We start from the raw sequence: 15,000 nt of genomic DNA, 5'->3' as shown, positions 1-15,000 counted from the left end.
TATTTTGTGGCTGCATTGGGTCTTCGTTGCTACACGCGGGCTTTCTCTAGTTATGGTGAGCAGGTGCTACTCTTTGTTGCGGTGCACGGGCTTCTCATTGTGGTGGCTTCTCTCATGTGGAGCACAGGCTCTAGGCACACGGGCTTCAGTAGTTGTGGTATGTGGACTCAGTAGTTGTGGCTTGTGGGCTGTAGAGCGCAGGCTCAGTAGTTGTGGTGCACAGGCCTGGTTGCTCCACGGCTCGTGGGATCTTCCCGGACTAGGGCTCAAACCCGTGTCCATTGGCAGACTTAACCACTGTGCCACCAGGGAAGTCCCAATAAATCCACTTGTTACCTATCGCTTTGCCTCTCACTGAATTCTTTCTGTGATGAGACATCAAGAACCTGAGCTTCATTAAGTCCTGAAACCAGGTGTGTGATCTCAGTTGGAAGACTCAGGGTTTTGGCGGGTTTGAGTCCCGGCCACGTGGGTTCAAGTCCCAATCTGAGGTGCACGGTTTCACGTGGGGTGGGCAGGGGCTGTGGAAACCAGCCAGGACTCAGATTCTGACAGACCATCCAACCTTGCCTTCTGCCTCTCCAGGTAAGTGTGCACTCAGGGACGGAACATGGGCATACACCTGCTGGACCCCAGCCTTCCACCCCTCCACCATGAGCTGATCCTGAAAGCTGCTGTTCTTGGCCCTTTGCGACAGAAGTAGAAATGCCCTTGGGAGAGGTCTGTGCCCCCCAGGGCTCCACCTGCAGACCCTCCTGCCCCCTCATGGCGCACAGCAGCTGACTACTCCAGGCCTCTGCAGAGAAGGGACCCGACTTCCCTGGATGAGCTGGGCTGACTGTGGGCAGCCCTTGGTCAGACCTGGCTCAGATCATGGCTCTGCCACTGTGTGACTTAGAGCAGGTCACCCCACCTCCCTGAGCCTCTGTTCCCTCATCTGCAGAGTGAGTATAATAGCACCTTTCTCCCAGGACTGTTAGGAAAACCTAGTGGGTCCCTTGAAATCAGAATCTCATTTCTGCCCCGACAAGGTCAACCCCACCAGCCTCTGAGCAAACACATATGCACGCACATGTGCACACACACCAGGCACGTATGTATGCAGCCACAGAATGCATCTAGAATGCATTCCCCCCTTTGGTTCCCCAATCCTCCCCATCCTCCAGGAGCCCAGCTCAGATCCTCCTTCTTCAGGGTGTCTCAAGACTAGCTAGAGCACTGGCTTTTCTGGAGGATCCTACTCACAGCCCACCCTCTCCCCATTCTGCACTCTCAAACCTTGAATGGGCCTCCACGATCCATGTGTCACCTTATCCCTTCATTAGTTATACTTATATACATAATTTATCCAGTCATACAAGGAACATGTAATAAGACCCTACAGTGTGCCAGCACTGTACTAAGTCATGGGGATCCAACACGAATGAGATTTGATTCCTGCCCTTAGGAGCTCTTGGTGTAGAAGGAGAGACATCTGTTTCACCTTGACCTCTAACCCTCAACCGCTGAGCAAAGATCAATCTAGAAGGGCCTTTTGGTGGTGGATTCTGGGCTGTCACAGAAAGATGATCCCACAGCACCTGGAGCCTCCTCTCCCTTGCACTGGTTCCAGCAACTTCCAGGCTGGTGTCTTAGGGAACTGGCGGAGGCACGGCCACCTCTCTCTCCCTGGGAGCGCTAATCACTACTCACCTGCTGCTCTGGGGAATGATTACCTGTCAAGGTTCATTTGAGCCTGTGGTCTCCCAGAGACTCTCCCATCCCCCACCAGGCGGTCCTGATGGCAGCCGAGGAGCTGCTCCGGATGTTAAGGGAGTGAAATTACTTCTCTCCCACCTCCTTGTTTGATGTAGCAGGTGGGCACTGGGACACCTCAGTCCTGTCAGACCTGACAGTGGAACTGCCACGGTCAGACCAGCCGTGGGAGGTGAACAGTGAGGAGTCCAGGAAATCGTGGAGATTGTCTGCCACGCAGCCCTTCTCAAATCAGACTGGCTCAGTGAGTGATTTCAGACTCTGCAAATTGCATCTTGAGCTCTTCTTGCCCTGACTCGCAGCAGGCCTGTCACTGTGCTTCTCTCAGACTTCAGCTCCTACAGCTCTCTCCAAGACCATCACCACTAGAGACAGCAGGTCTGGGCTTGAATATCCAGGTGGTAACTGGTGTGCCACTGCCAGCAGGCTAATGGTGGTGCAGGAAAATGGGAATAATAATTGTTTTAATTGGGTCCATTCCATTTCTGTTACAAGAAACACACATCCAAACTGGCTTAAACTTAAAGCTCAAAAAAAAAAAAAAAAGGAATTTATAAGCTCATGTAACTGAGCACTTTAAGGGAATTCAGGTATAGCTGGATCAAGGTGCTCAGCTAAGGTTGTCAGGCATCCATTACACCCCATCTTTTGGCTCTGCTTTCCTCTGAGTAGGCTTCATTCCCAGATAGCCCCTCTCCTCCTGGAGGTTCCCAGCAGCTTCAGGAGAAAAGAGCACTCTGCTTACTCAGTATTCCCACAGAGTCCCCGGATGGAGTCTCATTAGTCAAGGCTGAGTCATGTGTCTACCCTTGAACCCATTACTGTGGCCTGGTTCCCATGTTGACCATGACTCTGCACTCTGCACATTTGCACGTGCTGTTGCTGTCACCTGGAGTGCCCTTCTCCTTCATCTTCCCATCCGCATCTCCTAATCACCAAAACCAAGGTCAGCCCCCCTCCTCATGGATGCTTGCCCCACCCCATCCCCCAATCTGCTTCGGGCTCCCCTACTCTGAGTCCCTGTTGCGTTCTCTCTTGGCATGTATCATGTGATCATTATGGATTTATGTGCTGATTCTCATTTCACTGTAAATGTGATGAAATTGAAGGTAGGAGCTCAGTGTTGCCCACCACTGGCCCTCAGCACAGGCTCAGGTACACAGTAGGTGCTCAATAAATGTTTGCTGAAGGAGGAAATGGTTAGTGGGGTGTGCAGAGGTTCTGGCACACGTTCCGAAGGCAGAGGATTAGGGCTTGAACTGGTTAGTGGCTGGGGGGAGGGAGACTGAAACAAGACACATCCAGCGAGAAAGGTGAGGTCATCCCAGCCACTCCCTCCCTCTGCGAGCTCAGGCTCTGCTCCAGGAATCTGAGGACTGACTGACCGGTGAGGTGGCCCCACCTTGCTCAGCCTTGAACTCTCAGTCACCCACCTGCTATCCACACTTGAGTAGTCCATGAGACGTCAGCCTCAAAACTGGGTTACAATTCTCTTTTGCATCTGGGAGGGGAAAACAGAGCCACTCCTCACAGTGAAGAGAACTCTGGCAAGGACAAAATCTCTCCTGGGCACTTGGAGGAGGCCATGGTTTTGCTGAGCAGCCCTGGAGGGAGGGCGGCCAGAGCCCGGCTTCCTCAGCCTGCTCTTCCGCTTACGGCCGTGTGATCTTAGGCGAGGCATTGCCCTGTCTGTGGCTCAGTTTACCCTTCTGACAAGTGGGGGTGACAACCTGCTGTTTTAGTTTCCTAGGGTTGCTGTAACAAAGTGCCACAAACTGGGTGACTAAAAGCAACAGAAACTTATTGTCTCACAGTTCTGGAGGCTAGAGGTCCAAAATCAAGGTGTCAGCAAAGCCATGCTCCCCCGAAGCCTCTGGGGAGCAGCCATCCTTGCCTCTTCCAGCTTCTGTAGCCTGGGCGTTCCTCGGCTTGTAGATGCCTACTCCAGTCTATGCCTCCATCTTTACATGGCATTCACCCTGGGCATCTCTGTGTCCAAATTTCCCTCTTCTTACAAGGACATCAGTCCTGTTGGATTAAGCCTACCCTAATGACCTCATCTTAATCTGATTACGTCTGTAAAGACCCTATTTCCAAATAAGTCTCATTCATAGGTACTGGGCTTAGGGCTTCCCTCTACCTTTTTGAGGGACACAAACCCATAATACCACTTATCTGGATTTTTGAGATAATTAGGAAATGAATGTGAGAGCATAGCACAATCGTGGGCCACTGAGAAGATGAGGAGCCTGGACTGGCGACTGTTCTGGGGTCCCTGCCGGGCCCATGACTCTGTGCCCTTTGATTTCCTGCTTCCTGCAGCCTCCTGAGAAGGGGGCCCTGGTCACTCAGAAACGTTAGCACCGCTCAGGTGAGGAGATGCGATGCATTGGCCGTGTCTCCTGATTCTCCTGCTGTCACGCTTAATGCAGGCTCCAAGCCTGGCCACTCAGTCACTGTCATGGAACATTCCAGAGCTAGCACCTGGGTCCTTCCCGCTAATGAGGCTCTTCTCGGAGACTCAGTCCTCACCCCAATCTTGTTTCTCTTTGCCCTTTCTGTCACATCCAGGAAAAAGGTGGTGTTCGTCTGTCAGCCAGAGGAAAACTGGTGCCTTGCTGAGGTGACATTCTCTAGGGGCTGTCTTTCTGGTGTGGCGCTTTCTGAGGGAATCATAACCGTGGTCATCGTGTGGTGCCTTCCCCATCCTGTGGCTGTGTGTGGCATGAGCTGCAGCAGCTTCTTGATTCATAGATTTAGGAAATGCATTGAATTCCTTGAGAAAGATGAAGTCAAGTCAGCCTCTGAGATGAAAACCATAGGCGATTGATCATATGGGTAATTCAGTGTAATAAGCTTTGAAAAATAATGGAGCTTGTGCTCAAGATAGGAGACTCTAAGTATTCCTGTATTTCCCAGGATCCTTTGCAGTTAGGTTGTCACCATGTGACGAGTTCTGGCCAATGGACTGAGAGCAGAAGTAATATACTTGTTCCCGGATTGAGGTAGTTAAGAGTGGGTGTGATGCCTGCATTCCTCTCTTCCTTTGCAGTGGTGACCACAGGGTCCCAGATGGGAGAGACAGACCTTGTCTACATTGTCCATTTCTGGTCCCAGTACAGAGAAAAGTAGGAGGTACATAGAAGGTATTCAATAAATCCAGGATGCATGAGCAGATGAAGGAATGCATGAAATACTGAAGTTTCTACATAAATTTCCAATTTCTCTTCATTAAGCAATTGAAAGAAAAACCTTCATCCAGGTGCGGCTTGAAAACATCTTCTGCCTTTCTCTGTCTTGCCTGGTCCAAGTTCCATGGACACTTTCCTGGAGAGTCCTGCTCCCCTGCTCCCACTCTTATGTCTCCTGAGTTTGTTTCCTTGAATCCTCCTCACATGGGCTTTCACAAAAGCAAAGTTTTTAAATTCCAGTGAGGTTCAACTTAATCAATGTTTTCTTTTGATGGTTCACACTTTTGGTGTCAAGTCTAAGAATTCTTTGCCTAGCCTTAGATCATGAAGACTTTCTCCTAAAAGTTCTTCTAAAAGTTTTATGTCTTACCTTTATGTGTATGATCCATTTTGAGTTCTGTATGAAATGTATCGAGGTTAATTTTGTTGTTTATAGATGTGCAATTGCTGCAGGTCTGCTTGTTGAGTGGGCTATCCTTCCTCCATGGAATTGCTTCCTCCATGGAATTGCAATTGAGCACATTTGGGTGGGTCTTGCTAGGATTTTGATAACAACTGTGTTAAACCTGTGTATCAGTTTGGTGAGAATTGATATCTTTACTATGTTGAGTATTCAAATCCATGAGCACAGTCTGTTTCTCCATTTATGTATTTAGGTCTTCTAAAATTTCTTTTATCAGTAATTTATAATTTTCAGCATACAGATTCAGGACACGTTTTGTTAAGTGCATAGCTATATGTTTCATTTTCTTTGATACAATGGTAAATAGTATTGTATTTTTAATTTTTGTGTCTGCGTGTTTTGTTAGCTTATAGAAATATAATTGGTTTTTGTGCATTGATTTTGTATCCCAAGACCTTGCTGAACACACTTAGTTCTGGGAGGTATTTTGCAGATTCCTTCGAATTTTCTACACAGGGAACTCGTCATATGCAAATAGAGATAGTTTTATTTCTTCTTCTCCAAACTGTATGTCTTTTATTTCTTTTTCTTACCTTATTGCAGTGGATATAAATTTCAGTACTTTATTAAATAGGAGAGAGAAGAGCAGACATCCTTGCCTTGTTCCTAATGTTGGTCAGAAAGCATTCAGTGTTTCACCATTAAGTAAGTTAGATGTAGGTGTTGCGCAGACATTCTTTATTTTCTTAAAGAGACTGCATATCCCTGACGTGGTGGTAAAATTAACTCAGCATTATTTACTGAACACCTCCTATGTGCTGGGCACTGTGCTGGGGCTGGACTTAGTGATAAAGACATGTGTCATGGTTCCTGCCTTTGGGGAGTGGAAGTTCTAGAAACAGAGTTCTCAGCTGCTTTGTCAGTGGTGTCTTAAGCTCTCAGCCCTTCTGATAATGCTGGGGCTTTAGGGGGCCTCATAGAGGCATCTGCTGCCCTGATTCTAAAGCCACCAGAGGATCCAGGGCACGGTGGATGGAGAAGTGGTCTCCCCTTTATCACTGATAAAGCTGTTGCTGGAGGATAGGGCTCATACCTGTGAGCCTGTGGACCCCTACTGCAAGCTCCAGGATTAGACGGTGTTCACCCCACCATCAGAGGCACCACTGGACCCCCAAAGGCTTCCTCAAGGTCCAGGTTTTGGGGCCCATTGCTATAAAACCTCCGGCAGTGGGAACGCAGGGCAGATGGCAAACTCCCCGAAGACAGCCAGGCTCCCAAAGAGACAGCAAGAAGGGTCGGGCCCTGTGAATTGGTCCTGCTCCTCCTCAAACTCCCCAGCTCTGTGGGAAGGGGAGGCCAGAGCGTCTGTGGGACACCCCTCCCGGAGGACACTAGGAGTGGGAGGAAGCCTCCTCCCAGCTCTAAATAACGAAATAATAGGACGACCACTCATGGAACATCGCTCTGTGCTAAGCAGGGTGGTCATCATCTTACAGAGGAAGAAATGGGAGAACAGAGGTTTAGAAAAATCAACTCACTTCCCAGGGGTTTGGAGGTGAGAATTGGAAAGTGGACCCAGGTATGACCCTCAGTCCTCGATCTTCACTGCCCCCCACAGTGACCACACCAGGTTCCGGACCCTGCTGGCCTCTCTCCCAGCCTCCTGGGGCTCATTGGATGCTGACCAGCTCTGAGAGCAGAAAGTGCTGCTTCCTTTTGAATTCCTACCTGACTCCTGGAAGATTCTGTCAGTTGGTCCTTGTTTTGCCTTCCAGAGCCTCACAGTGAGTTTAATCTCCTCAGTAACTGCAGAATACATTTAATAAACTCCATTAAAGTGTGTAATCTCATAGACAGGATGCAGAATTTCTGTGCTTCAGACTTTTTTTTTTTCATAATTACTAGCACTATGGAAATTGCTGGGATTACAGACTCCACTGGAGACAGAGATGAACTGTGTCACCAAGAAAGTACAAATGAACTGTAACTCCCGCACAATAAGGTGGGCTTAGATTTGCATTAAATTAGGAGGCAGGTTCGTGCCCATTAACTCATGGGGACCAACAGTGACCTTTGAGGGTTTGTTTAGGAAATGGGGAAGGTGGGGAGGTGGAGGGGGTGGGGGTGGTGATTTGGTGGCAGGGCATTAAAAAAAATGATTTGTTAAATCTGAAAGGAACAATGGAGATCTAGGCTAATCCCATTTTCCAGGTGGGACAACATTTCTCTACCACTGTCACCCTTCCCCCCACCTCCCACCCCCAGGGAGGAGGGGACCTGCCCTACAACTGTAGCTGGTCCATGGGAGACCTAGGACTAGGACACAGGCCTCCAATACCCTGCCCAGTGGCCCCAACACACCAAGGAATCCTGGTTCCCCTCAACTTTGGTGATAAAAATGGCCACCAGATGGTCATCAGGTGATCAAGAAACACCCATGTTGGCCAAAGAAGAGCCTGTCTTCAGTTTGGATCCTATCATTAAACATCTGCCCTGTGCTATGTGCTGGGTCAGGGGTTTTCTCATGTGATCCCCTCAACAGCCCTATGTGATACCGATCTCCATTTTACAGATGGGAAAACTGAGGCTCAGAGTGATAAAGACGCTTGTCCAAGGCCACCCTGTTAGTCATTCATAAGACTGGACTTCACACTCAGGACTCTCTGACTCCACTACCAACATTTTATGTAGCTGGAGTTTCTCGTGCTGGTCAGGCAAACAGGTTCATCTCACAAAACAATGCCAGTCGGTTGGTTGTATCTGCTTGATATGTTGCCTTGGAAAGGAGTTTGGGGCTGAATTCAAGGTCAGAAAGAAAGAGTGCTGGGATGGATGCCACGGCAGTACAGAGGTAGGACATGAGTGCCTGCATTTGCCATTCATGCTGAAACCTCACACATGCCAAAACCCACTGGGTCACATGTCAGGTGGGACAGGGTACCTGTGAGTGCTGCCTGCTCTTGCCTGTGATGGCCGTGCAGTCTTCTTCTACTCTCAGGCTCTGGGTCCCCCAGTTCTCTGCTCCATGGGGACACTGCCTTGCCATGTCCCTGGGTTAGCACTGGGACTGAAAGAGATCAGGGGTGAGAAAGCACTTCATATCTAGATGAAAATGATGAAGGAGTGTCACAACTCCCCTCTCTCTAAACAAATGGAAGACAGCATATAAAGAAACATAGGGAGGGGAGGGTTTGTTTTCATTATTGTTTCCACCAGTCATCAGCCACAACTCCATCCATAAACTGAAGCATTTCTGCCAGGTACTGTGAAATCTAGACCCGAGCAAATGAGGAAACTGAGAACCCACATAAACTTCCTCAAACCAGTTTCCTTAACGTTCAATATCCCAGACGTGAATGGCTTATCCCAAAACCCTTTGCTTGAAGTTCTGACACCCAGAAAGACCCCCCAGGGAAGTGGTGAGCACCTCCAAGGGGAGTCATCCCACCTTGGGGGGCAAGTAAGCTGGGTATGTATCCTCCAACCCACTGTGGTTGAAGGCTGCTCCCAGCTCATGAATGCCCTGGCACTCCCAGCCGGCCCTCGTGTGGAGGCTACCACCCATGCTCACAGCCACGCCCACCAGCATGCTCTGCAGTGTGAGACCAAGGGGATGTGGGCGAGGCACCAACCACATCTGCACAAAGTGGGATGATGGAGGGAGAGGGGGCCTCTCTCTCCTTCCCAGTCCAGACCCATCTCTCTCACCCCCTTCCTAGCCATCCACACCCCACAGTAGAGGACACATTGCTAATCGGGTTCATTGTCAGCTCTGAGTGGGCATGGGCGCTGGCGTCAGGGTCACACATCCCCTCCCTCACAACCTTCTCTTCCACTTCCTGTCCCTGCCTGTGATGCATCATGAGCAGAGAAGGGCCACCGTCCAGGCAGGAGGGGGTCCCTCAAGTCAAGACACAGAGCAACCCAGACACAGAGATAACAAGGCTGTGTGACAACAGAGGCACAGATTGGAGTGATGCAGTGACAAGCTGAGAAATGCCAAGGATCAACAGACACCACGAGAAGTCAGCAAGAGCCAAGGATCAACAGACACCACGAGAAGTCAGCAAGAGCCAAGGATCAACAGACACCACCAGAAGTCAGCAGGAGCCAAGGATCAGCAGACACCACCAGAAGTCAGCAGGAGCCAAGGATCAACAGACACCACCAGAAGTCAGCAAGAGTCAAGGATCAACAGACACCACCAGAAGTCAGCAAGACTCAAGGATCAAGACACCACCAGAAGTCAGCAGGACTCAAGGATCAACAGACACCACCAGACGTCAGCAGGAGTCAAGGATCAACAGACACCACCAGGAGTCAGCAGGAGTCAAGGATCAACAGACACCACCAGCAGTCAGCAGGAGCCAAGGAAGGGTTCTTCCTGAAATCTCAGAGGGAGCGTGGTCCTGCTAACACCTTGATCTTGGACTTCTGGGCTCCAGAACTGTGAGACAATAAATTTCTATTGTTTTAAGTTAAAAAAAAAGAAAAAGGAAAAACACAGAGCAGAGGGTAACACGCTTACAAGGGACTGGTCTCTTTGGTGGACGTGGCAAAACACGGTGGCACTGTCAACGATGTCACCAGCATAGCCCTGGCGTGGGGAAGACTTGGTGGCCTTTGAGGCTCTGGATACTTTCAAGTGGACTCCTGTAAATTCCACAGTGACGCAAGCCCCAGCGCATGAAGAAGCAGCGCTCGGAGCCCGTGACCTTGGCAGGTGGGCAGCCGCCCCTTCACTGCGGAGCTCATGGCTGCACGGTCGTCCCGGCTGGAGGACCTGGGGGTCCTCAGGGCGAGGTGACCCTGCGCGTGCCCCTCCCCACACTGGGCGCCCCCCAACACCACCCCCTCGTTTCCTCTCCACCCGCAGGTCAGGTCGGGGCTCTGGGCCCGCGGCCGTCAGCGCAAACCTGGAGGAGTCGCGGGGAGGGAACTGCGGCCGCGCCTTTCTTCCTCTTCCTTCTGCCGCCTCAGCCACCTTGTCCCCGGCCACACATCAGGCCAGCGCTCCGGGCTCATAAATTCAAAGGCCTTTTACCTTTTCTAGGTCAGGATTTTCTTGCTTTTACCCAAAGGCCACTGCAGAATTTACAGAACGAGGAGCCAGCGCAACACGGTCTTCGGAGGACGGAGCTCGCGGGGCTGACGGGCGGCTCCCCCCCCACCCGGTCTCTGCCGGCTCCTCCCGCAGCGGCGGCCCCGGCGGCGGACACAGCCGCATCGGGCGGGGCTGTGATTCCTCTCTCCCGCGCGGGCTGAGCCCGGGGCACCGTCACCGCGCAGGGGCTGCTGGGGGCCGCGGGCGGAGCCGGAGGTGCTGGACGGGGGGCAGCGCCGCGGGCGGGGGCTCGGGGTCCACCGCCTGCTCTGTCCCCTGAGTGGCCGCGTGCCTTGTGGCCGGGAGGCACACCTCTTCGGGCCTCACGTCCCAGCCAGGACAGGGGACAGAAGCACACCCCGTGCGGCTGTGGCCAGGGTTCAGTGAGGCGATGCAGATGAGGTCTGTGTGCCTGGCTTCCAGAACTTTCCATGAGACCCCAATCGCCTGGTGACGGAAAGTTAGGAAGCCGATAGTAATTTTGTCTCTCTCTCACTGAACCGCGAACCTGGACCCTGAGGTGAGGTCCGGGAACTGTACCGGGAGAAAGGAGAGATGCGGCTCCGCCCTGACTGACCGGGGCTCCCGCGGGTCGGCGGGGCTCCCGCGGCTGGATCGAGGCCCGGCCTGGCCAGCGGGGGCTGCGGCCTCCGCAGTGGAGCACTGCTGGGTTGGCTGAGTCACAAACGCCCGAGCGCTTCCCGATTTCTTCCTGCGGCCGCAGGACTCTGAAGCTGAGGCCGGGGCCCCTCAGTCCTCCTGGGGGGCCGGTGTGAGCGAGTCAGCAGGGCCCTCCCCACCCAGGAAGCTGCGCCTATCAGGGTCCTCGGCCCAGGGATGGGGTCCAGGGGGAGGAGCAGGGCGGGGGTGGAGCCGAGGGCAGAGACTGGACGAGTCATTCCCCCCTGAGCCTCGCCTGACACCCCGGAGAAGGGCGGTGGTGGTTCGGGCCGCAGGGCTGCTGGGGGGCGGCCTGGGTCACGTGCGCAGAGGTCAGCGAGGGCTGGCACCACCGGGAGAGCCTGGGCGTGGTGGGAAAGGGGTGCGCTAACTGGGACAGCCGTTCCCAGAGGTGGGAGTGCGCAGACTCACCCCCGGGTGTGGTTAAATACAGACTCCCAGACCCCACCCCATCCCACAGGTCCTGGTGCCTGGGTCTGGGGAGGGTCCAGGAAATCTGCATGTTCACAAGCCCCTCCTCCATTCGGGAGGCTACCGACCACACTTTGGGGACCCTGAGGTGTCTTCTCGGGGCTTGGGCAGGAACTGGAGGACACTGAGTGGGCCAGGCCTCCGGCAGGTGACGGATGAAGGTGGCAGGGGGCAGGGGTGACCCAGGGCAAATCACTGCCCCTCTGAATCTCGGTTTCCTGATCTAAGAAATCAGAGGGGGGCTTCCCTGGTGGCGCAGTGGTTGAGATTCCGCCTGCCGATGCCGGGGACACGGGTTCGTGCCCCGGTCCGGGAAGATCCCACATGCCGCGGAGCGGCTGGGCCCGTGGGCCATGGCCGCTGAGCCTGCGCATCCGGAGCCTGTGCTCCGCAACGGGAGAGGCCACAACAGTGAGAGGCCCGCGTACAGCTAAAAAAAAAAAAAAAAAAAAAAAAAAGAAATCAGAGGTAATGCTAACCCTCCCTCAGGGGATGGCGTGAGGATTGCACTTAGACCCACCCCTGAGTCTGTGCTCAGTAAACGTCTCTGTCGCCGCTCTCTGTAAATGCCCTCCCTGTCATCTGGGCACAGGCCGCCTGCCCAGAGGTCAGCCCCAGGGACAACATGGCCATTGCCTAGGTCTGGCACCCTCTGAGACCCCCAGGATGGGAATAAGTAGGCCCAAGTGCCAACCAACCCTCCCCTGGTGGTATCCTGGAAAATAAACCCCATTTCCTGGTGACCCAGATGAAAAACATATTGCTTGGAAAGTGCTGTTCAAACAGAATCACCCAAACCATTCATCATCAGAGCCGGCATCTCACGGCGGACATCTGGCGAAGGTGTCAATTGTCATAATTAGTTAGACCTTCCCCAGATTCCTGGCACTGCAGTCTGTCAGCAGGAGCCACCTGCCTTGTCTGCAAGGATGGGGGATGGGAAGGATTGACCCCGTACCTGGGTGCATCCCCTACCCATGGGTGCTCAGGGTGCTCTGTGGCTCCTGGCAGCCCCTGGGGGGGGGCAGCTTCATCCAGGGGAAGCAGTGTTCACCCCACACCCCTCGTTGGTGGCTTCTGAGACCTCAGAACAGGCGGTGTCTTCAAACAATAATAACCAAAGTGTAACAGTAACAGTGATCACGATCTCATGGCTCTTATGTGCTGAGCACCTACTTGTATGCCAGGCCCAGGAGATTGTTTAACCCTATTGACCAAGACTACCGCGTGATTTATTATCCCAATGGGACACTTCCCAGGGTGAAAGGGTGCCTGGACAGGGAGGCTCCTCCACTTCAGGTCTCAGCTGGGATGTTGCCTCCCCTGACCCCCTGCTGAGCACTGTCTGAAGTCCAGGCCCCACCTTCAATCCCACACCCCTGCGCCTCCACGCTGTTCTGGGTCCCTGTCCTGTTCACCGGTCTCCTTTCCTGTCATGACCACCCACCCGTCATAAAGTGGGTCAGTCAGTATGTCTGTCACCTCTCCCCATGACCATGTGGGCCTGTGAGGGAGGGCCTGGGTGTCTTTTGCCCACTGCTGCACCCCAGTGCCAAGCCCATAGTAGCTGCTCATTAAATGCCAGTGGGATGGGAGGACAGGTGGATGGGTGAGTGAGTCAATTAATGAAAAATTGTGACATAAAAGGACTGGACTATGAGTTCACGTGTCTTCTTTGTGGGCTTTGCCAGCCTCTCCTGGGGGAATTTTCTGCAGTCTCGCAGGCCTCCGGGAGAGGGTGCAGCTGGAGCCTGGGGAGTCAGAGGAGTCCCCTGATGTGACGAAGTCTGCAGAGAATGCGATTGTCTTCGCAGAATGACACCCTGGCCCCTGCATTGAAGGCATCGTGCCCACTGGCTCTGAGGAGCTGGGAGTAACAAGTACTTTAGATGCCCTAGTGACACGTGCCAGACAAACTAGATTTGGGGGCCCTCCACCTCAGTGTCTGCCAGTTTGGAGCGGAAACCAGAGCACGAGAAGGTTCTGCAGCATGTCCAGCCTGCAGTGCAGGCTGCTCTGCTGTAAGGGGCTGTGACCCAGCAGATCTAATGGCATTTGAAGTGTCTGTGGCCGAGAGGGGGCAGTACAGAGCCTCTGGGGGTATGGGCAGGGAAATCACCACACAGATTTTTGTTGGATTTTGGAGCTGGTCTCTGCCTTCTGCTGCAGATGACTGCACTCCTTTTGAGAAATGGCTCCTGGCTTGCTACAGTGCCTTGGTAGAAACTAAACATTTAACCAGGGGACATCAGATGACTGTATAGCCTGAGCTTTCCATCACGACCTTGGTATTTTCTAGCCCTAAGGTTGGGAGTATGTAATCTATCAAATGGAAGAGTCATGGAAGATGAGCTCAGGCAGGTCTGGAAGGCGCCAGCAAGTCGTGTGGGCAGGCAGCTCGGACTCCTTCAAAACCAGCTGCTGCCACATCACGTCCTCCCCTCGGTCCCTACGTATGGCCTCCTGGGGCTTCTCTATGACCAGCCGACTGAAGAAGAGAGGACTTGAGCCTGGTTTACAGATGTGTCTGCACAGTAGGCTGGTATCTCCTGAAAGTAGACAGCTGCTCCACAACGGCACCCATGCAGGGGTGACCCTGAAGGACAGTGGTGGACAGAAATCCTCCTAGGGGGCAGAATTTTGAGTGGCACGTTTAGAAGTCCACCATGTCTAGAGTAAGAGAAAGCGGTAGATTCACATGCGTGGCCAATGCTTTGGCAGATGATCAGGGAGGTGGAAGGAGCAGGACTGAAGGCCAGTGATGAGAAGGTCTGGGGAAGAGGTTTGTGGCTGGACCTCTCACATGGTTACACAAAGGGAATCCACTGTGGATGAGACCCCAAATAATCAGGTGGAGAAAATGACACTTTCCACACAGCCGCTTTTCCCATGGCCCCCCAGTGCTTGTTCCATGGGCATGTGAACAAAGTAGCCATGGTGACAGAGTGGAGGCTATGCGTGGGCTCATCAGCCGGGGCTGTCCCTCATCAAGGCAGACCTGGCTAAGGCTACTGATAAGAACCTGATCTACCAACAGCAGAGGCCAACGCTGAGGCCCCGACATGGTACCCCTTCCCAGCGGGAGCTGCCAGCCACCTGGTGGAAGTTGATTACATTGGACCTCTTCATCATGAAGGGGGCAGAGGTTCACCGTCATTGGAATAGATACATATTCTGGATCTGGGTTTGCCTTTCCTGCCCGTAATTCCTCTTCCAGCATCATCACCTGTGAACTCCAGAATGCCTTATCTGCCATCACGGCATTCCTCACAGCACGGCTTCTGATCAGGGAACTCATGTCACAGCAAGGGAAGCACAGCCATCGGCTCGTGTCCGTGGAATTAACTGGTCTTACCACACACCCGGAAGTGGCTGGTCTAATTGAAAGGTGGAAT

General features: G+C 52.9%; 1 long non-coding RNA gene across 1 annotated transcript; it reads right to left on the bottom strand.

Annotated features, from left to right (window-relative positions):
* Positions 1 to 15: 15 nt before the first annotated feature.
* On the bottom strand, positions 16 to 10,454 carry LOC132419404 (uncharacterized). Its single transcript, XR_009518187.1, has 4 exons — positions 10,266 to 10,454; positions 8,291 to 8,416; positions 7,078 to 7,155; positions 16 to 2,182 (listed from the first exon to the last, which is right to left on the bottom strand). It is a non-coding gene; the product is annotated as an uncharacterized lncRNA (long non-coding RNA).
* Positions 10,455 to 15,000: the final 4,546 nt, after the last annotated feature.

This window comes from Delphinus delphis, chromosome 1, assembly GCF_949987515.2.
Source record: "Delphinus delphis chromosome 1, mDelDel1.2, whole genome shotgun sequence".
In the NCBI taxonomy this organism is placed as follows: Eukaryota; Metazoa; Chordata; class Mammalia; order Artiodactyla; family Delphinidae; genus Delphinus; species Delphinus delphis.
The sequence above is the reverse complement of the archived record's forward strand: the minus strand, read 5'-3'. Positions and strand labels throughout refer to the sequence as shown.